This window comes from Dromaius novaehollandiae, chromosome 6 (assembly GCF_036370855.1).
Source record: "Dromaius novaehollandiae isolate bDroNov1 chromosome 6, bDroNov1.hap1, whole genome shotgun sequence".
In the NCBI taxonomy this organism is placed as follows: domain Eukaryota; kingdom Metazoa; phylum Chordata; class Aves; order Casuariiformes; family Dromaiidae; genus Dromaius; species Dromaius novaehollandiae.
The window spans coordinates 22,779,842-22,803,342 of NC_088103.1; the positions used below are offsets into that span (position 1 = coordinate 22,779,842).

Genomic DNA, 23,501 nt, shown 5'->3' on the forward strand with positions numbered 1-23,501 from the left:
ATTCACGTTTAAGAAAATTCATATAATTCTAGCGTGAAGTCTCCAAGACACTAACCAATCAACTATTACGTGATAAAATGTATTTTCCAGTATATAGTACACAACACCTTCGTTTTATGTTTTATCTATATAGTAAGTCCTTTTTTACTCTCTTCAGCTTTAAGAAGCTTTTACAATTTAAAGTAGAACACACATGCTTAAAGATAACAGAAGTAGTCTAGTATTTGCCACTATTAAAACTAATTCAGGAAAAAGGAAAAAAAAAGCACAATTAATAAAATTTATCTTTCCATGATAATATTCTGCAATACACTTCTACAAACACTATTCAAACACAGACCTTAAATACCAGGCTTACAAAGTGCTTATTCCACCATAAGCACGGGCATTGTGCTTATGGAATTACATTACTCAAAGTCAACTGGAGTCCACTAACATTTCCAGTTCTTTTGCCAACAAATACCCTTCCTAAACGCTTTAATTGCTAAAGAAAGAAAAGCTGGAATCCCTTCTTTCAGCTTTCAAAAGTTGCTTTAAAACATACCTAACACAGCGATGGCACATTCACTGAACAAATCCTCCTGACTTCCTTCCCCACAAAACGTCTCAGAATCAAAAAGGTGATTAAGATCCTGCTGAGCGAAGCAGTTGTTGTTTCCTTGTTTTGCTGTATGCTTTACTATATACAGAGTGCGTGCGTGTGTGTGTACTTACATACATATGCATATACATATATTTATTCACAGTCAGAAACAACGGTCCTGCCTTTTTTGAGGTGATGCAAAAGGTCCACAACTGAATTTGGAAAGTATGTATGCACTGGTCATGCAAACCGGAGGTGAGAGTATGAAAATGCTTAAAGAAGCAGACATATTATTATATTCCAAGTGATCAATATAGGTACTGAAATTAGTAGTGTAGCCCTTAGGTATCTATCAGCGGGATTTATGATGAGAAAGCATTACAGCTTCAGGAGGAATGCCATCCCACATCTGCTTTCTGCTACATAGCACATCAATACCTACATGAAGTCTGCCTACATATACAAGGTACCACAGGAAACTCAGTAAGCAAACCTTTTACAGAATAAATACTACCTTAAAATAAAGGTGCTTTAAAATAAGAAGTTACAACATGTTAAAACTTTTATAACCAAATGATGCATCTCTGTACTCTATGTAACTATTGTCAACAGGGAAAGACAAACTTCACACTCAAAAACTGACTGCATCTTAATTAGTTTGAATGTGAAGAATTATTGTTTTGTTTCCGACTGTGCTAAGGGAGACCTAGATTCCATGTACAGTCTATTCCGCATTGTTTTAGACAAAGCTTCACTTGTACTAAGTAAGAATTTTGGATCAGCTTGTTTATGACATATAAAGACAAGATTTACGTAGAGTATATACTAGATGTCATTGCCTCTAGAAAGCCATACAAACCTGCAGCAGTACAAGTAGTGATGGGAGCATCAATATAGGAGAGGGAAGGAGAAGCTAGATTTTACAATAATTCCATGAGGAGAACTTAAAAATGACTTTGAATAACTTTACAGTTTTACCTGTCAACCTAACATTCAAGAATACTTGGACACTATTAACAAGTGACTGTAGGCTATCTCTGCAAGACCTGGATTTCATTCGTGTATTTCACTACACTTTAAAATGACTTTGGGCAAGAAGTTTCTCCCTGTGCTTCCTTTCTCCTCATACATAAAAGGGCTGTAATTATACTTTCTTGTTAACAGAAAGCACTATCAAGAGTTCAGTATTACTAATTAGGTGACTGCATATAGCTTTATACTTTTACTAATATAACCTTGAGCAGCAGATCTTTCAGGACTTTGAGACTAGTTCTCAGTGGCCATTTTGACATATCCTTACTTCATGTTGTAGCATTGACACTTAATTTGCATGGCAGTAACACTCATAGGTATTCTTCTCCTACCATTCTATAACAGACCTATGCGTATCCTAGATACTCACAATCCATAGTATCAAAAATATAAATTTGAACTAACAGTCTAAGTAGTTACATGTAACGAGCATTGAAGGAAAAGTTTCTCTTATAAGATTCTGATTTGAATGACATCTATTAAATTAAAACTTACCAAAGAGACGCCAAATAATTGATCTAAGTTGCAGGTAAATAAAAAAGACTGATCTTGGTAGCTCGTGTATTTATCCTGAAGCATCTGAAATGAGTACAATACGCCCCTGTTAAATAGTTACCCCCAGTGTCATTATGTCTACCTAGTCTTAATAATGGATAGCCTCAAAATGAAAACCTAACAGAACTTTCTTAAACTAAAACCCATGATTTGAGACAACGAACAATGGCAACATTTGGATGACAGAGTATAAAACACCCCCTGCCCCCCACGTGTATTTGAGTCTTAGACTGTGTGTTACAAAGGAACAGAAAAACCAAAATATAAGACCTAATCTGGAAGAACAAAGAGCTATCTTTTCTTCTGGGCACAGGAGTGGTACCATCATAAAACTGAACAGCCAAAACACTATTAATGATTTGTATTTCTTGTCCCATCTCCAGCCTTCAAAGTGAAGCAACATGTCCATGCAACTTACAGCCTTTGATTTTGTCATGCAAACCTCCCCAGAACCACTAGGTTTCATCTTATCCAAGATTTAAAATAACTGGAAGAAATTCAATCTGAGAAAGGGAAATTAATGTAAGATACATATATTTTATAGCTACATCACAAATTTAGGAGATGATCAGACATTAAAACAGTTAACTAAATTCAACTGAGCAATATCTTGTCCTTTCAATCTGCAGCAGTATTTAGCCCTAGTACTCTATTCCCCTGAAATAATCACCTACAACAGATGCTACAGCACACTTGCATATAAAAAGATTTTTTATATAAAAATATATACATCTATATATATATAGAGAGAGAACTGTGTAAGTCTCCAGAGATCTTTAGTTAGTTATCTACTAACTTTGTTATGCTCAGTTCTCTCAAAACAGACCACATGATGTAAGATCAGAGATCCAACTAGCTAATACCCCATTCTGACAGTGCTCAACATGGGGGGGGGGGGGGAACAAAAAACAAGGAACAGATAAAAATGGGCAATCATCTTGTGAAATTCACACCCAAACAGAATTATTCTTGCTCTGTTCAAACTGTATCAGCCAGATCTGTATTATGCCCATGCTTGTTGACATCTTCCAAGAACTCTATAGATTTGTTAAGTATCGCTGTCCTGTGCGAGTGGCAGAGAGTCTCTCTTCCTCCTCCATTCACTGCATTTACCTATACATTCTCTAGTACTATTCTTTATTGTAGTTTCTATTAATTTGCCTGTTACTGACATCAAATGAATTGATTTGCATCTCCCTAGCTCTCTGCTGGAAACAGTTTAAAAACTGGAGTCACATTAGACAACTCTCAGTACTAAGGCACTAAAGCAGTTTTATGAATATCACAGGCTACACATTGCCATGAGCATCTATTTTATCATTAAGTCTCTTTAAAGCTCTTTGGTGAATACCATTTATGTCACTTAGTTCATGATCTTTCCCACTAATACTTTTATTTGGGACAGAAGTTTTGGTATTTTGTTAAGTCTCATTAGAAGCATGCAAGACTTCCCATGCCAGAACCCAAATTCTTCACTTTCTAGTGAGAGAGATGTAAAAAGCACCAGTTTTGTTATGTTTCAGGTTTTTTTTTTTTTTAATACACACCTCATTTCATTTACAACTCATTTCTCAAACTTTTTTTGTCCTGTTCCACTGTATGTTTGTATTTAACCTACCAGAGCTTGTGATCCTTCCTATATTCTCCCATTTGAACACAACTTCAGCTTCTTAAACTGTTATTTCTTGCTTTTAATAATCTCCTTTAACCTGGTGTTTAACCATTCAAGTTCCTTTTTGCCTTGTACAGGCAGAAGCTTGAGAGGTGAGGAAGTTTAAAAAAACAAAAACAAAACACATATGAGTATGATTCGCCCTCAGTCAACAAAATCCCATCTTCATATATTCTATGCACTGTTTGAAAAAAGATTCAACTCTTTCAGCTGCCCCTTTCACCTTTTTAGCAAGCTTCCTATGTTTGGGTAGCTCTTTCTTACAGTTGTTTATGATTACACTCATATTTCTGAATGAAGAGGCTAAAATGCTTGAGTTCACGGGTTGAATTGAAGTTTTGAAGTGGCTGGATCCAGAATTTAGTCTGTCTCTGTCAAAATTCTCCAACTATCACCATTTTCACAATGCATGAGAAAGGCATTTTTTTTTCTTTAAATTCTTAGATAACACGCATTTTCCCCCTTTATATCACTTTCTAAATAGCCTAAAAGTTGAAGAAAAAAACCCACAGACCTATTCCATCAAGTTTTGCCAAACGTGTAATTTATCCAAAGTCACTAACATTGGATTATCATAGATTTTAGTTCCTTTTTGAATGAACATGCTTTGAAGAAAAACAGCTCTCTAATATTTTTCTTTCTTATTTTATCATCTAGACATTCGTTTGAGTCTTCCATCCTTCCTCCTGAAAATCTCAGACGATATTTACTTGTGTTCATAAAATTTCAGGCCTTGAAAATACTGTTCCATGTAATTACTACTGAAAAATATTCGCAAAGTTGTGTCATTACTTTAAATCCTTTCAAGTTTATAGCATGGGAAGGAAGATCTTTCAGGTAGTTCTTTGCCTCAACCCAATGCAGCTGAAGAAGGACCCAAGTACCACATGGGCTTCTTGTTTTTACAAACCAAGAGATTTGTTTACCTTTACTATTTTTGTTTTAACTTCGCTCTGTTTGTTCTGCAGTAGAGTTCAGTGTCTACAAACTACACTGGGCCTAGTAGGAACCTGAATGCTTGGTTCTGTGTGTTAAACTAAGGATTTTCATTTAAAAATGGATTGATGACCCATTTGAAGATCAGAAGATAGGACTGTTTTGGGGCCAGAAGATTCTGACTCCATTTGTCAACCTAGGATGTTTAAATTTATGCAGGCAGTCATCTGGACTCCCTTCAGCCACTGAAATTAAAGTGTAATAGATGAATCCTCTTATAAAAAAAAACACGCAGATGTATACAAGCTTTCCCTGACATCACTGGAACACGGAGATAACCTTCTGCCAACTTCAACAACAGCAAGTTTTCTGCAGGAATAGAAGACAATCTCTATCATGAATTTCAGCTTCAGCAACTTGTTCCATAACTCCTGAGATCTAACATGGCCCCAGGCCTTCAGCATTTTTATTTCTCGTTCCTTATGCAACTGAAGAGGAATCACATACCTGAAAGCAGCTTTGGTAAGACAGAGCTTAAATGAATTTCTGATTCTTGTGAGGTGACCTACTCGGCCAAGAGCAGCTATCATAGGAATTCTGAAGCTGTTTCTCATTTGGCATGGAATGGGCAAACTTAACCATGATCATACCCAACTGATCTGATATGGTACATTCTAAAACAACAAGGAAATTACTCTCACATACAGATCTCCAGAAAGCACAGGCTGCTGTGGAGGAGGATGCCTCTAATGTGACATTCACATTTAAAAGCCCTTTCTCCAGGCAAAGCTGAAAGAAATTGTGTAGCTTCTGAGATAACAGCTAGAAGACAGTGTGTCACAGAGCTTTCTGCATGCTTTGCTAGGAGGAAAAGCAGATTGAGAAGATTCAAAAGCCTAGTTCAAAAGCCTAGAATCCACTAATGTCCGTTAGCAGCTTAAAAGTCTGAAATACTACAGTACCAAGGCACAAACTCTTGGAAGGGAGATGGAAGGGGCAGATATAACCTAATGTAAACCATTCTTGCTATGTCAGAGACATCCCTTGAAGTACTCCAGGAGAAATGGTCAGAAGAGAAAACTTGTATATTAGGTCATTGACCATCAACTATTAAGAAAACAGCCCTAAAGTATTATGGTCTTTTAGACTGTGATCAGCACATTACACAAAGCCATTTTTGGAAACTACTGAGTACATGTAACAAAACTGGACCTGGCAGATCTAAAAGGTAGCATCTACTGAGATATTTGCAGCAATACTGTAGAGGAAAATAATGATTCTGAGCAACACTGACACCCTTTCTTCAGTACTACCAGGATCAGGACGGTTTTGTTGTTTTTTTGCTGGCCCCTCCCATCACTCCACCCATTAATTAATACCAGGTTTATGCCCCAGTATTTACTGCACTTTGCCAAATAACAGTCCAGTCAAGGGTTGCTTCTGAACTGTCATTATAAGAAAGTGCTAAGATTCTTTTGAACGCATAATACATAACACATTTGTATGCATAATACATCCTCTGCATGGAGCTAATGACACTTCCCTAGTCCCATTTATCTCCATATCCTCAAAATGCATCCTACCTTCCCTGCCATACACACTTTCAAACTTCTCTCCCTTAGCTTTCTAATACTGCCTTAAACATAAGTGATTCCACAGTTTTAAAAGTGGACACCATTTAACACAAGACAGTTTAACTGAATTTCACTATTATCTATTGAAAAGGTTTAGACTTGTCCCTTTGCTTGGTAGCCCAGGCTGCCCAGCCCTCAAAGGCATAAGAAGACAGAGATGCAGATTACATAGGGGCCAGAAGTATATAAGAAGCAGAAGCAAACAAGGATACTAAACAAGTAAACTGGTAATCTAAGGGAGAGGAAGTGAACAGACTAGGAGAATGTCAGATGAAGTTTGAAATTGTTCTGAGGTCCCCCCGACATCTTTGTCTTCTTGAAAATAAACAAATCCATCAGAGATAAAATGATTAATTAACCATCCTATGGAAAAGAGGTCTAGCTAAAAACAGTTCGGCTTCTTTGAACACATTTAAGATTGACCACAATTGTTATAACGCCATTAAGTTCTGAAGTAAGCTAAATAATTAAACTCAATTTAAATAAACCACAGGAAAAAATCCCCAGTCTTATTCTCCCTTCCATTTTCACTCTACCATTTGCAATCTGTGACTGAGTTGCACTTGTTTGTGTGTGCAAGAGAAGAGCAAGCCCATTCGGTAGCTCAGTTAAGCACAGCAGCTGTTAAACTGTGGTATGTACATTACACAGGATTGAATGAATGCTTCATTAGTGGTTTCCTATTCACCTGAGAAGCAAGTGAACTGAGCTAATATGAATGTCTCGAAAAAGTATTTTCAATATAATCATTATATGTGCTATCTCTATTTTTAGGAAACTTTATAACCTGGAAATATCCTAGAAAGGCTGGATTAAATATTAAATACAATGATTATCTTGTTTAGCTTAAGGGTAAGAAACAGTTGGCTAGCAGCAACACTTCGGAGAATAAGGTGTAGCAGAGTAGGTTTTAAAGAGGTGAACTGGAGGACTGTATTTGGCTTGTTCAGTAAGTACATTAGTCCTCTTATTGTGAAAGGATTGAAACATTGTGTAATTTCAAGCGCACAAGACAATTGTGCATTTTACCCAAAACTCAACATATCCACCCAAAGCAGCCTGGGACAGTGTTTTAATACAAACTGCTCAGGTACATATCACCAGCTGAATCTGTGGTATCATTTCTTATGTTTTACTATCCACATGCTCCCTAACGAAGCATGCCACAGATTAACCTCACCACGTGTGCCATAAGCAACGTACGCTGTGCTGGCCAAGCAGAACAATTCTTCCACTCCTGGAACTTCAGTGTTTACAGGTTGGTAGTTTCTTTCAGGACAGTGACACAAGATGTGAGGCACTTCACTCTTGGGAGAAAGTCATGTATGACAGTTAACTACTGTTTTGAAAATATCCTTTCACCTCATGGCATATGGTGACCCAAAAAACATTTACAAGATGCTTAAAAAAAAAAAAAAACCAAAAACCAAAAACCAAACAAAAAACCAACCAAACAAAAAAAACCCCACTATCTGAAGTTACATTGTGATCAATTTTCCTTTAGTACTACTGACACATACAAACATCAAGTTATTCTACAATTCTACAGAACATATCCTAAATTAATAATATATTGTGGATTACATGCTGCAGGTGTATTAGGTAATTCAAAATACAGGGACTTCTCATGAAATGAGAGTGGAGACAAAATACGAAATCTCTAATAAATAAAAGGGCAATAAGCACTTATGACATGTCAACTTCTCTAAATATTTAGATTCCATTTTGTTTAAAGCAAGTTTTTAATAGAAATAGAATAGAGAATAGAAGAGCTTAACCAAAAACCTGGGGGATATCTCTTAGGGACAGCTCCCAACAGAGAGTGGGTCACACAGGAGGGAGGTGGGGGTTGCAGGGAGAAGAACAGGAGTTCTTTAGTCAGTTTTCACTAAGACTAATTGAACACTTTCTCCATCCCAAAAACATCCTTCAAGATGAAGCCAACATGATAGCATCTGATTTGCTGTAATAGCACCTAATCACCCTACACAACAGCAGAAAAGTCTGCTTCATTTCTCAGTAATTTTTAGCTAGCTCTCCAGTCTTCTTTATTGCATTGATTCACACTAGAAGAGTTCTTCTCATATTCATAAATAAAAGGTAATAAAGTTATTGAAAATTTTTTTTTAAATGAAATATTCAGCAGGAACAAATAGGAACAGCAAAAATGTGCCTGAATGACAATTATTCTATTGAACCTCATTCAACCCTGACTAGTATTTACAAACTGCAGTTGCTTTCCCCTACTTAACCAGCAATAAATTCATGCATTTGTTTGACTTATGCAGGTTAAAAAGTAAAAACAAACAAAAGTCTCTTCAAAATGGACCTGCGGTAAGGATTTGCATGTTCTGCATTTCAGCTGCAATGGAATTTTTGTTTGTTTAAAAACCTGCAAATAATAGTTTACACAGAGAAACTTAACAGAAATAACTGACCCTCTGTAAACAGGAAAAAAATTTTCATATATTAATCATGTAATACACTGAAGAGAAAAAACAATTCTGGTCACATTTAATAAGCTATATTCATTGTCACTTTCCAGGAAACCAGCAGTTTTAATCTTTCTCCAAATACAAAAAATGCTACACATACTTGTAAAGAAAGTCTGTCATGTTCTTGTAACTAAGAAACAGATTACAAAAAGCATCCTTTACGATAGCTACTTATTAACAGCAGATTGATTTAAAAAAAAAATAAAGTTGACCTTAATATTAGGATTAGCCTATACACCCTTTGTCAGAAAAAATACCATTCTATCAATCTTCCATACAGTCACTTTGAATGTCTTAATAATTTGAGAACAAAAGGACAAACATCTTAAAATTAGGATGTGTATTACCAGAATATGCTAGAGATCTAGTCTTGGAACATCTTAGCTGCTCCAGGAAACACAACCCTTCACTCAAATTTTATAATCCAAACTTGAACCTTTATGTTGTGTTTCATCATTTGCAGATTAAATTGATTTGTCTCTTACAGAAAAGCTGCAATCATATGCAATGGGCATTTCTTTAGAAAACAGAGTAGCACTGTTTGGAGTTTAATGCAAGCAAAGAAACAGAGCCTTGCACTACTGTAAATACTCTTTAGAGAGATATGTTTATAGCCCATTTCATCCCCACACATTCATGAAATTATTAACATAGCACACTAAGCTCTAGAATATGGGCAACTCTTACAGAGCACAAGAATAGTACATAAAACACAACGCAGCAGAGGTCCCTAATCTAGAAAAACTGCTAAGAATCACTTGGCAGGTAAGTTAACCCTGCTACTTTAGCCTATTGGACTTCACTCTGAACAGCGGTAGACCTGAAAAGTATGAAATCTTTATTCTGTTCAGCAGGGTTTCATCAAGACTGCATCCTGTTATCAATTTTAGGTAGGCTATGACCTTCCACAAAGTTTCTTTGTGAAACTGCTCAATCATCATCATGCTATCCTGCTTTGAAGAGGAAAACTGCTATTGCAAAGCTTGTTTTGTTTATGTGGAAGAAAAGAACCCTTCTGCAGTAAAAAGGATCAGAACTTCTAACACCAGTATCATTGCAAAAAATATTATTTTTTTTTGCATATTAAAATACCCAGAAAATGTAAAATACTTATCACATCCAGATAATCAGGGTGGGGAATAAACGGACATTAAGCAAGGCCCAAGTTCAAATTTATTAACCTTGCCTTTCAAAGCTGTTGAAATGAAGTCTCTTTCGCTGCTGTAATTTGTCTCACAGCACAACATGAAAGCAAACTGAAATGGTTCCAGACATGCTCAAGTCTTGCCTGTGTAGAGAACTCATTTAAAAAACAGGTTCCAATTCCAATAGGCATGGTATAGCTTAGAACAACTGACAGGTTGACATATCTCACACACTCCTAAAACAGCCACTGAGCTGCTAGAGCATATAGAATGTAATAAGGCAAACTGTTATCAGTTCTCCTAAAAGATGTGTCATCTTCATGCACTGGTATTCAAGCAGCCGAGTTGTAAATGGCTTAACCAGCCGTGAATCAAGGACAATACAGACAGCAGAGATAGTGGTGGTAACACTGTCCCATTCCAAGGGTCATGCTTGCTCTCCAGCTGTGCACTAAGGCCACTACATAGAATTTCTGTCAATGCACAACTAAACCCCGTTTTACCTTACTGGAACTGTTCAGCTGTACTAACAATAGTAATATATCATTGATCCTACAAAGCGGCTTCAAGAACATCACCAGTGTTGAACGCGAGCCTGCTGACAGCACCTTACTTCACTTACAAGCTTCCAAAAGTATTTTTTTTTTTTTTTTTTTTTTTTTTAAAAGTTATCCTACTGTGAGCTAATCACACTAACAGGAGAAATTTTAGAAGACAACATAGGTAGAAATATCAATAGATAGATTTTCTACAGAACTAGGAGCACCTTAGAACTTGCTTTTCTTATTTCAAGTCAAATGATCTGTAGCATCTTTGTAATACAATGGCAATACAAATCAGATCTCATTCATTGCTGTAGTTGCTCAGACACCCTCCACTCCCCCCCCCCCCACCTTTTTTTTGGGGGGGGGGGGGAAGATCCATGTAACATCTGCCATTCGGTCACTGGGGATGTTTCCCAACTGCCATGACTTCTCACTGACAAGGAGAGGTCTTGCAATGATGTCAGCCAGCTCTCTCAGACACATGTCATCTAGTCCCATGAATCTATGTGCATCCATTTTACTTAAATATTCTATAACTTGATCTTCCTCTATCATGGACAGTATCTCTCTCTTATGCCCGCTAAATTGTGCCACATTTGAGAGCAGACCTTGCCAGTGAAGAGTAAGGCAAAGATCACATGGAGTACCTCAGACCATGTTTTGTCACATGGTCCCTGTCCCATTCAGCAGCAGGGCATGGTCTCCTTAGTCTTCCTTTTGCTATCCATTTATCTGTCAGAGCTCTCCTGTTGCTCTTCACGTCCCTCAGTTTAAACTCCAACTGGGCTTTCGCTTAATTCCATTCCTGCATGTGTAAACAATGCTAGCATATTTCTCATGGGTAGCCCATCCCCACTTCCAACTTCTGTTGACTTCCTTTTTGCTCAATCAGGAGCCCTCTCTGTAGCCAAGCTGGCTTATTATCACGCCTGCTAGTTTTCATGAATATTAAGATGAATCATTTTTGTGGTTTGAGGAAGCGATTGTGGAGATCAACGTGTTGTCTTGTGCTCCTTTGCCTTTCACAGTAGCCTCTTGCAGGATCACACGACAATTCTCTGAAAGTCCTGGGCTTTAGTCCGTTATTTACCCCGTTCACTTCCCACAGGATCTGAAAGCCTACTATCTCATGGCAGCTACTGCCTAGGCTGCCACTGACTACTACCCTGATCCACTCCTCCTTATTTGTGAGTTGCAGGTCCAGCACAGCATTTGCCCTAGCAGGTCCTTCTAGCATCTATGCCAAAATACCATCCCAAATACCCTCCAGAAGTTTCCTGAATTGCTTGTATCCTGCTGTGCTGCCTTTCCAGCAGATATTAGAGTGGTTCAATATCTCCGTGAGAACAAAGGCCATCCATTAGCAGATGTCATCCAGTTTAGAAGGTTCATCTACTTACTATTCTTGATCAGGCAGTCTGTAACAAATGCCCACGACAGTATTTCCCCTTGCTGGCCTCTCCTCCGATTCTGACACAAAGTCTTGACAGGCCTGTCACCTATCGTACGGCAGACCTCCATGCTTTCAAGTCATTCCTTTGTGTACAGCACAACTTCCCCTCCTTGGCTTCCCTGACTGTCCTGAAGAGACTGTATCCATTATTGCAGCAGTCCTGTCTTCTGAGCTATCTCACTGTCTCTGTAACCCCAATGATAACGCAGCTCTGTGACAGAGCAGAGACTTTTAATTCCTCCTGTTTGTCTCCAGGACTTGAGAAATTGTGATGATGAAATCTCAAAGACAAGTGTAACAGCTCCCACTTTCCCCCACTTCATCATATTGCATCTTGCATACACCTTGCAAGAAGCCAGAGACATGGATAGTTACATATCCCCCCAGAAGTTCTGTCTGGGTTAGTCTCTGACATGCTGGGGTGGCTATTCCAGCTGGTGCCTGTGGCACATCACCATCACTGCTGTGCCAACTCGAGCACTACCAAACAGCTCCCCTGGGCCCTCTATGCATCCCATTCTGAACCAACTGTCACATTAACCACTACGTTTGCATGTCTCAGTCATTCATGCTCACCAGGTGTTAGCTAAATAGGACATCAGACACAAGCCTACTCCACGGCCAGATTTCCTACATGGCAAGCAATTTCTCATGCTGTCTTTTGGTTGCCAGAAATAATTCAATCACCTTGTGAACTTTGGGTGCATCACATGCTCCTTCATTCCACGCTGCACTTTAAAATGCTCATGCTGTATTATGAACCAAGGCAGTTGCGTGCAAATTAATTTCTCCTGAACTGCTATTACATGACTCCTTTACAGTGCAGTATCTTGTTCCATTTCCTTCTGTTTAGTCTAAATATTGCTAAATGCAAGAAACTAAAGCAAATATTCTACCATATTTTACAGTGTACTGACTTTATAGCAATGGTCATTGCAATTTTTTTTTTTAAACTCTCATGAAATATTGCAAAAGTCCTTTTAAACAAGTATGGGTCTCCATGAAGCATTAAGATAGAAAAGAAAGAAAATTCACCAAGAGACAAATATATTCTCCTATTATTTAGGATCTATCTTAGAGAGCACTTCTGTAATCATGTATCCTGTGGGAAGGTTCAACAGTTTTGTAGTTTTTGAATTAACATTGTGGATGCATTTCTGCCTGTTTTAAAAAATGTTTTCCTATCAGGAAGTATTATAACTAACATGAATATGCTCTCTCAGCTATATATCCTAGCAGCTGTTTAAATAACAGGTGACAAATGACAAAACCTCATAGGTATTTCAACTGATCACTTTGTCCACAGCAGTTACATAAGAACATTTGGACCTCAAATGCATATTGAACCTCTGCACCAGTTGTATAAATTAAATGCATTGTAAATTAATTAGAGTAATGATACACGCAATTAAGTATTTGGATCAAACCACTGCTAGTCAGCTAAGCAGCTATGCAGTTAAGCAGTCAGAAATGAAGCTCAATCTAGTTTGTCCGCCAGTTAAGTCATAGACCAAAAACATCACCACAGACAAGAGCTGCTGGAGGTTGGCAAAGGGATAGGAACCGATGTCCTGATGTCAGGAAAACCAGAGTAAGAGCAGCTTGCTTTGAATACAAGAAGAGATTTTAGCTTACTGCAGAAGTTTTCCCCAGCTTTGGAGTGGTTTTAAATTGACTTCTGCTGTGAATGCTACACTTCGGTGAGTATTTTAACACACAAGTAACTAAAGCATCCAGGCACATATAGAACACATTAGCAAAATGAGAAATTAGTGTAATGCTAGCATTCTGCACTTCAATCTGATTTAGAAGGATAATAGGTCTTCTCATGCATTGTACAACTTAAGCCTGCCAATCTCAGGTTCAGAATTATGCATATCACATTTGTATATAAAATTTTACATACACTTCCATCCACAGCATCAAAGGTAGCCCAACATCATTAGAATAACTCTCATAGAAGACAGAATAAAGTACCTTGTAAAAGCTTTCCAGATACACACAGTAAAGATGCCAACACATTGCTGAAAACTGAGCAGCCAAAAAGACAAAAAAAAAAAAAAAAAAAAAAAAATCAAATTACTGCCAAAACTTGGAAGCAGCTTGGAGGTCTGTTTTTCAAACAGAGGCCCTCAGTCATAAAATGAAGCCTTTCTGAAAGAGTCAGAAGCAATAGTTTGTGCTCAAAAGATTGCCCTTAGGTAAATCGGCACTACTCAACTCCTGTTTTCTTTTCAATGCATATTTTATTAATATTTGTGTTAGAAGAAAATGTATTCATGAAAATCCATCTAACACAAGAGAAGCAATTAGTGAGCTGTTTGCCCTTGCATGTTCTGAGTTCTTCTAAGTCTCTTTAAAGGCCAACCACCACAAATGGATTACCACACTCAGACAGATGGAATCAAGCAGCTTTCCATTAAACTGTGTTTTGTTTGAAACAAAGTAAAAAAAAGTCCTTAATATGGAAAGGAAAAACTCATAAGTTTGCATGCAATGTTCTGTATCAAGAGATTTGAAAAAACAGTGAGTGCTAGTAATTGCTTTTATGATACGCCAGTGTCTAAAGAGAAGATTTCCACCCAAATCAGCATTTCAAGTTATCCTAAGAGACTTTCTTTTGTCTTCTGCAACATCAAATACTTTATTTTGAAATGATATGAACAAGTTGTGTAAGATGCAGGTCAAAAAGGAAAATCAAAAGAGCTGAGTAGTCAGACAGTATGGCTCAGTATGGTTAGGTCAGCTCAGCATTCCAAGTTCAGAGGTGTGACCTCAAGTAGAAAGCAGAGACAGGAAAGGTGAAAAATGTGAGCTTATTAAGCCTTAGATGCCTAAAACTGTAATTCAGCTTACCCATTTTTTCCCCGCTGTAACTATTCTGTGTGCCTTTGCACTGTTCTTATTTATGTCAACGGGAGGAGGGTCAAAGATAGAGGATCTTAAATAGGTGTTGGTACCCTCTTTCAAAGCACTTCTGAGATAGCTTCAAAGGACCCCAATGCCAAGATTCTCACACACACACACACACACACACACACACACACAAAGCCAGTTGTAACTTGAGATACTCAGATAAGTGAACAACCTGCTACATTTTCTTTTCTTCTCTGGTTAAAGAAAAGCTTTCTTCATGATGAAGAGAGTAAGCTAAAGATTCTCTCATTATTGTTACAAGGAATAATGCGAGTTCTCATTTCTCTCCACATTCTCAAGTAAACAGGGGGCTCAAAACCCTTGGTTTCTCTATAAGAGGCTTCACAGAAGAGGTTAGGGCTAAACAAATCCCCTCACGAAGGGAAAGAAAGGTAAAGACAACTGCATTGCAATCAGACCAAAGGGCACCCTTTAAGCAAATTAATTGGCTAACACTTATTTTACCCTGTGCCAGTTTTCCTGTAAATCTCTTGACTGGAGGTTTTGTGTATAAAGTGGACTAAATATAAGTGCAGTGGAAACACAAGCAAGAGAAGAGCAATTGAAGTACTGTACCTTTAAAAGCAAGACTGCCATGTATGGAGGACATCCATCTCTGACTAAGAATCACATAGATAAATTTGTCAGTAGGTTAAGCAGTTCAGAAAACTGTTAACAGGCTTTTAAAATTAAGCTCCAATAAATGACACAAAACAGTAAATTGTTTATATAACTAACTGTTGAATGAGCTTCCTTTAAGGACTGCCATCACCTTCTCTCATTTGATGTTGAGAGCTCATGAATACCATTGTTAAAATATATCAAACTTGTTTGTTAGAAAATACAGCCTGTTCACTTTCTTACATTCTCTATATACTCACAGAACAAGATTTCAATTGACAAGACAGGAAGGTGAGCCCTAGGAGGCTATGTCTAATATAACAAGTAAACTGAACAGGCCTGGAACCATTTTCTGGCACTAAGGCCAACCAGCACAGAAATATGGCATCTATACCATTAACATTCAATTCTCCAAAAGAGTGACTGCATCTAAACTGGTTGTTAACATGGATCAAGAGCTCTCCTAGACTCCTGAACTATGACTAGGAATTGTTAGCACACTGGGAGAATGACGTGTCCCCGACTAAAACCGCATGACTGATGGTTTTATCAGTTTTAGAGTCGGTGACCAAGTCCACAGGCCAAGAGAGTTCTCCATCATTGGTTTCTTTATACCTACAAAGACAGTCAAGCAATTCTAAAGAACATTAATAAAAAGTGAAATGGGAAAGTCAGTACTGAAAAGTCAAAAGGCAGACCTGGATAAAGAGAAAGGAACAAGTGATTGCAAATGCTATATAATTCAGATAAGTGGTCTAACAAACACTTCATAAAATACAAAAACACAACACAAGATGCAAATTGGAATCAAGAATCTTTGTCTTACATGAGCTGAAAAACGTCACTGCTGTGCATTTACTCTATATGCTAAAGCGTGCTGTAGAGCAAGTAATTAACCAAGAAAGATTTGGAAGAAAGAATGAAGAAATGAATAAGGTTTAGCAGTGGCACCTAGTTAGCCAACAGATGCAGAAATCGCGTGATTAAACAACTACTATCCACACATTATCTACCAAACACTAAACAGAAAAATCCACACTTTAAAAGGTAAGTCTCAAGACACAGCAAGCTACTAAATATCTACTGTTATTCAAAACTGCAGAATTTACAAGAAAGCAGAATTGCCTGATCAAATGACGACACTGGAAAGACAGACATATGGTAAATAAGTCACAAAGTTACCTCATTGAGGTGATATGTCTAACTGTTGCTAGAAGTGCTTCAGTAACAGAGAGACAGGCTACACGTATCATTGACAAATACTTGCTTTGTCCCACTGATTTGCTGCAACAGAAGTCCTTTATCATTAAAAACAGATTACTTAGTTAAAATCTGCTTTTGGCCACCAGTCCTAGGCAGATTGCTTCTATAAAGCCAGCTTTGTCCAACAAATATTTGTTTTCTTTGCCACCACATTTGGCCTTGCCTTTTAGTTGTTTTCAATGCTATCGGAAATAAAGATGCTCTTCAGTTAGAACAGTCTTAGCCCTTGTATCTGAACTGACATGCCTGATTTCTTTTGCAGTTCTGATAAATGCAGTGTCCTGAAGCTACAGAAAGACAATGCCAAGAAATCTCAAGAGGATGATTTTTCTTGGAATAATCCTAAATCAATAAAGCTTGATTCAAAAAAATCCATCTTTATTCCTCCCTCATCTAAATCTCAGCTTGACAGAATGTCTCTTATTAGTTACTTGGAAGAGGCCAAATTCATGCCTTCAGGTAAGTCACATAATCAGTTCTCAAGAGAAGAACATAAAATAAGAAGAGGCATTCGTGCCACCCAGGGCATCCTCAAAAATTCAAAGCTCCCCCAGAGAGACTTTCAGCTTCCCCTTGAAGAAAAAGGGGAGAAGAGCAAATAATTTAACTTTTCACTTGGACACAAGGGGGCTGTAAGCTTAACAAAAATGACCTGAAATTGACTGTATTCTGTACTGGGGTACATAAGCAAGTCAGTCAGTAGTAAAAAAAAAAAAAAAAAAAAAGAACAATTTGATATGGGCCACCACAGATAATACAAAACACCGGCTAAGCTATCAGCTGTTTCACACAGATCCTTGAATTACTGGTGTTGACTTCAGGAGCATAGTCTGAGGATAGATTTTCTCCAACAAAGCCTACTAAAGAAATTCCTATTCCCCTCCACCCTCAACCTCCTTTCTCAACCTGTTTGCCACACCCTCAGCAGTGCCAAAACAGTTCTTTAGGACACGCAACATGAGAAAGGGAACACTGAAATGATTTTTTTTTAAATCAACTGTATCTTAAAAATGCATGGGCCCATTACATCTTCCATCTCTGTTTATAGGCTGTAGCAAAGAACGTATAACTGCACACAACTTTTTAAAGTGTTTATTCCAAGATTGTATTCACATTATATTTCAGTATTTGTTAGAGCAAATTCTAACCAAATTCTAACACCAGGCTTCGGAGAACAGTATCTCCAAAATGCGACTTACTAGTCAAAGCATTACTTCCCATGATCAGATTAAGGGATTTAAACTATCAATTCTAGATAAACACAGACCAAAAAAGTAGATTCAACTGCTTAAGGCCCACCACAGTTTGGGACTCACTATAAACAGTAATCAGATATTAGAAGTACTTCCTAGTGGATCAATAAAAATACCAGAACTTGTGTATCTTATATATGAACACACACTGTCTACACAGCTAATTAATACAACAGAAACATAAGATTAGGCTATACAGCAAAGAAATCAAGAACTCATCATAACGCAAAAGAACACCTCACATCTTTGTTACTTCTGCCCCCTTTTGCACTTTTAGTGGTTCTGTTAATAGTTATTTTTATGATACACACTGCTCAAATATTCTTAAAAGAGGAAACACAACCAAATTGCACAATACATTATCAAACAATTTCTATATGTAATGGCTTTTCTCATTTGCATCATTCCATTTTTCTTCTGTAAAATGTGAGCCCTTTATTTTGGAGAGAGCATTTGCCACTCTGTCCAGACTCTTCTTTTATTTATGTAATACTTTTCCAAAGCCACTGTAAAAAACACACAGCATTTTTCTCTATTCTACCACTTAACTATAACACATTTTCTCCATTAAAAAAAAAAAAAAAAAAAACCAAAGGAGTTACTCATCTTCAAAATGGGAACGACATTTTGTCAAATGCCAGTATCATCCATCAGCCATATGTTGTCTTACACAAGAGGCCACATGTTAGTCCATTATTAATCTCAGTTTTTGTTCAACTTCATTTTCTTGGATAGATGCATAAAGTTGGTGCTTCACAAAAAGTCATTGCTTTTTAGGTTTCCACAAAGAAGTAACCTGTTTTGCTGTTATAGCAGAAAGCCTAGAAACACTACAGCTGGAACCAGAGATAAGAGGAAGAGAGCTATGAAATCAATCTTTGGTACCACAACATTTCCAAATTGCATTAATATACCAAGCACCACAAAGATGATGTGGATGTGGGAGTTAAAGGAAGAGCCTACTGTCCAAACTGCAACTAGCAGCATGGAAAGCTCAACCCTGATTCCTTCCAAAGACACTGAAAAACCAAAGGATATGAGTGAGAAAGCTTGGCCCAAAATTATGCCTAACCAAAACTTCTTAGCTTTAAGCAAAATTTTTTTTATCTATATCAGGAGCCAGAGCTTTTAAATGACTGGAGATACCAGGCAGTCTGAAGTCCTAACCAGTTGACTCTAGAAGAAAAAAATGCTATTTGAATTCAGTGTGTCTAAATCAGTGGTTTTATTCTTGAATAGCATTCATGTTTTTCTTCAAATTTAGCAGAAACCAAACCTCTGGTCTTTGACAGGAAAATCTGGTCTTTTACAGGCTAGACTATCTCTTTACCAAGTTTATTGGGAGAACAAAATTGCACAAGAGTAAAGACCAGCAGAAAAGCTTAGAATCTTCACAGTCTGCTCAAACTAAGGTGCTTTTTGCACGCACTGCTATATTTTAGCCTGTTTCAGAACTGACTCAAAACTTTTAGCAATAGGCACCTGGAAGAAATAAACCCACTGGCCCTATTCTCATCAGTGCAGGTTTACATTTAAATGTTGATGCTTCCAAGACAGCTTAAAGTAATTCTCTGGACTGGATGCGGGATGCTCACTCACCACTTTGCATAACTGAGCCCTAAACAATGTAGACTTCCACATTCTCAGTGAGATGCAAGCCTTCTGAAACACCTGCAAGCTGGAAAGAAGTTGAGAGTGCAGTTTAGAAAGGTCTCCATCCTTTTCTCACCTATTCACTTGCCTATTACCATACCTCACTTTATCAAAGAAAGTGTATAGGGGATCAACAAGTGATCTGGGTTTAATAAACCTCTTTGAGAAGGTCTGTCTCTGCCCTTCACACCCTTTTAGCCCAGAATATTTCACTGATTCAGCTTCTGCACACAAACACCCCAAGCTGTTGCATCTGCATAAGTGATAGTAGGAATATGCAGTGGAGAAGGCACGACAAGAACTGAGATCAAAAAGCCCCCCAAAATCTCATTCACGGGCCTTTGTTTAGCTGTTTCCTACTGAGAAGCCCAATGAACACTGCTACTAGCCCAAGTGGCTTTGAGCGAAAAAGTGGGTCCATCTCTCAGCTCCTAATTTATAAACAATCATAATGGTACTGACCTCCTTTATCAAGTGCTCTGAGGTTTATTGATGAAAAGCATACAGAAGGAAAGACATAACCACAGCTTTCTCTCCATTAAGAATTTAGTTCCCCTTCACTTGTAGAGCCATTGTTTCTGTTCCTCTCCTCCCTTGGAAACTAGCCTTCTATTACACATTAGCTGTTGCACAAGTACTGCTACTGCTGGCACTCTACTGCTTCTGCAAATCAGCAAATGAAGATTTACTCACCTGTTTGAATGCAACAGGAACAAAAATACTTGATGAAGAAACAGATATTGGATTCAGGGAATAAAAACAAGCAAACAGCAACATTAAAGGAACCAGTTTTTGCTGTACCAGAATAGAACTGCTCAACTATTATAAATTCAGTTCGTCTTTTTCTCAGCCACACTAGAATTGTCTTTCCCTATTACGGGCTCCTCAGACAACTGAGCTACACATCCCAGAAGGGAATTAGGGGGTTAGTGCAAGCTAATGGAAAAAATAATACATGCCCATATCATGATCAATCTTTATAATCTTAGAGTGTTTTTATACACACATCAGTATCTGTTCAGCCCTGTACTAGACCTCTCACAGTATTCCAGACAAAGTGACCTTAAGGCACTAAAGTTGCATACAATAAAAGATACAAAAGGTCAGAAGGTCAGCACTGACTCTTCCAAACATACAGACAAATAAAACAAATCAAAAAACTCAAGTAGCCCAAATGGAATTCCAGCATCATTAGAACAGGCTTCCTCTCAGGTAAGAATATCATTTCACAAAGAACAGATAAACCAAATTAAAAGAAGGAATTCTGATGTGGAGGAAGAGACTGATACAACCAACTGGACAAGAAATGCCTTCAAGATAAATAACAAAAGGCTATCAAGGACTTTGTTCCTTGGCATTTTAACCATATTGTTACTGTGGTGCAAAGGAACCATCAACATGCTAGCCATTGCAGTGGGACAGGTTTATCCTAACATCTTCACATGCAGTCTTCCCACAGCTGCTGCTGTGCTAAAGCACTGTGGGCACCTGGCAGGGAATTTTCAATCCAGTAAACAAATGTGGGACTGTGGAACTTAGGTAAAATGCTCAATAACCAACTATGAAACATTGCTGTTATCCATTTTAGTGATATTGAATTCTGTATGTTAGATCTGGAAAATAAAGAAATATTAACATGTTTGGCAGTGCAGTCTAACAAACAGAAACAAAGTATATGAAAATTATGGATTCTGCAATAGCTCAAATCAAGAAAGTAAAGGAAAAATCAAACTTCTTGTATAGAGAAGCTGCTAAAGCTTGTAAAAGAGCTGGGAGCTGGATAGGAGCTGCTACAAAACTGTAGGTTCAGTGCTGGCACTGTTAAACCACATCAGCATTGCAGGCTGACCTGATGCAGGACATGTAAAAACCTGTCCAAAGGTAAGTATGCATAATTCTCATGTTAGGTTTAACAGCTGTGCATCACTGCAGATGGATTTACAGACGGACACAGTGAGATAAAGCTAGACTGGAATCTCATGCAAGAGAGGTCTGCTTTCTGGTTTGCTTCTGGATCAACTTAAACTGAACTCTACTTGGCGAAAATTTAATTTGCAGTAAGAACAAAAGATTCACGCAGGAGTTCATTAATTCCCCCTCAGGTACACCCATTACAATCACAATCCAGTCAGCCTCACAGAATACAAAAAAGAAGAAACAGAATGAAAACAAAACACCCCAAACCAAAGAAGTTTGTGCCTCCTGACTCAGAAGCAAGTGTTAACAGCATCTTTTACCACAACCTTAAGTACGCCCAAGAAGTTGGGCAACCACCATCAATCTTGTAAAAGACAGTAAGATATTAAATATATCTGAACAAGTTAAGGTCCTCCATCCCTTTCCAGGAGCTACTTCCATGTGTTCATATGTATTCCAAATAAAAATTAAGTTCCCTAACTGAAAACTGAACAGGCTCTAATGAAGGAATACTTAATAAAGCGTATTCAGCATAATCAGAAGGAAGACTCCATGTGAATTATCTTGTAAGTTAATATTGTCTTCAGTAAGACATGCTTCCAGAAAACAGAATGGGTTGATCTAGCTTTACCTTACAAAGTGAATTTAGCACGATCAAGCAAAAAATCAAGCCTGCTTTTTTTTTTTTTTTTGCATATCAACTGATAAATGATAAGTGTTAGATCCAAGCTACTTTTAAATTTTTAACAGTCCAACAAATTTCTAGCAGTCAAAACAAATAACTTCACTACCAAAAAACCCAAAACCAAAAAAAAAAAAAAAAAAAAAAAACAAAACACCACACTTGCCAGGCTTAAAAAAAAAAAGTATAAACATGCATTACATTTTTTAAAGCACATTTCTATTTAAGTGACTGATTACACATAAAGAGCTATACGTAATTTTTTTTTTGCTGAAGACAATCAGGATAGACAATTCAGGCACTTTACAACACACTTTCTTCTCTCAAAAATTAAACAACCCTTCCTAAAAAATGTTTTTCCACATGTGACATCTCACATTATTGATTCCTGAAGTGATAGAAAGACAGAAAGCATTATGCTAGTATCTACAGAGTAGGAAATAACAGTATTTTTAGTTTCTAGTTGAAATAGAAACTAAAAATTTTAAATATAGTTAGCAAAAACAAAAAGTTGAAAATCAAGGCACGGAGAACAATTATTTCATTTTGGCAAAATAAAATAATTGATTTTCTCTTGCAAGTTACCAGAAAACCATCAACTCATCAGTGAAGATTTAGTTCAAGAAAACCAGTCTGACAGACCAAAGAATCACTTTCTGAACAATAAAGAGATGGCATTTCACTTGGCATGGGGGGAGTCAATTTTGTACCACATAATCTACATTTTCACCAGACTGCTGATGAAGCAGGAGTTGTATAGTGGTTCAAGACTTAATTTCTTTCCAGCCTTTCCCAAGTTCTAGATATGCAAAGCAACGTGAGCCATTAACTGCTTGCACACAGTACTTGAGGTCTTCCCTTGTGCGGTTTGTAATTATCATTTTCTGAAAACTATCTGCTGAACAGTAAAATTTGTATTATTTTAGTCTAAAAACTGTTTCAATTACTGTTATTAAAAAAAGTCAACAAGCTTCAGTGACTGCTTTGCAGAACTCAAAATACATCAGTTAGGTGTGTTACCTGCATGATCATGAATAATGAATGTTTATCCTTAGTCAGAGCAAAAAGAAAAAGCTTCCAAAAAGTTATGAGAACATGATATTCTAGACAATGTCATTTGTAAACATGTTTTTTTATCATTCTAAA

At 37.4% G+C, this 23,501-nt stretch overlaps 1 protein-coding gene across 9 annotated transcripts in view; it reads right to left on the minus strand.

Annotated features, from left to right (window-relative positions):
- KAT6B (lysine acetyltransferase 6B) overlaps positions 1–23,501 on the minus strand; it is a 128,692-nt gene that overhangs the window by 11,545 nt on the left and 93,646 nt on the right. The gene's annotated exons all lie outside the window — the stretch shown is intronic.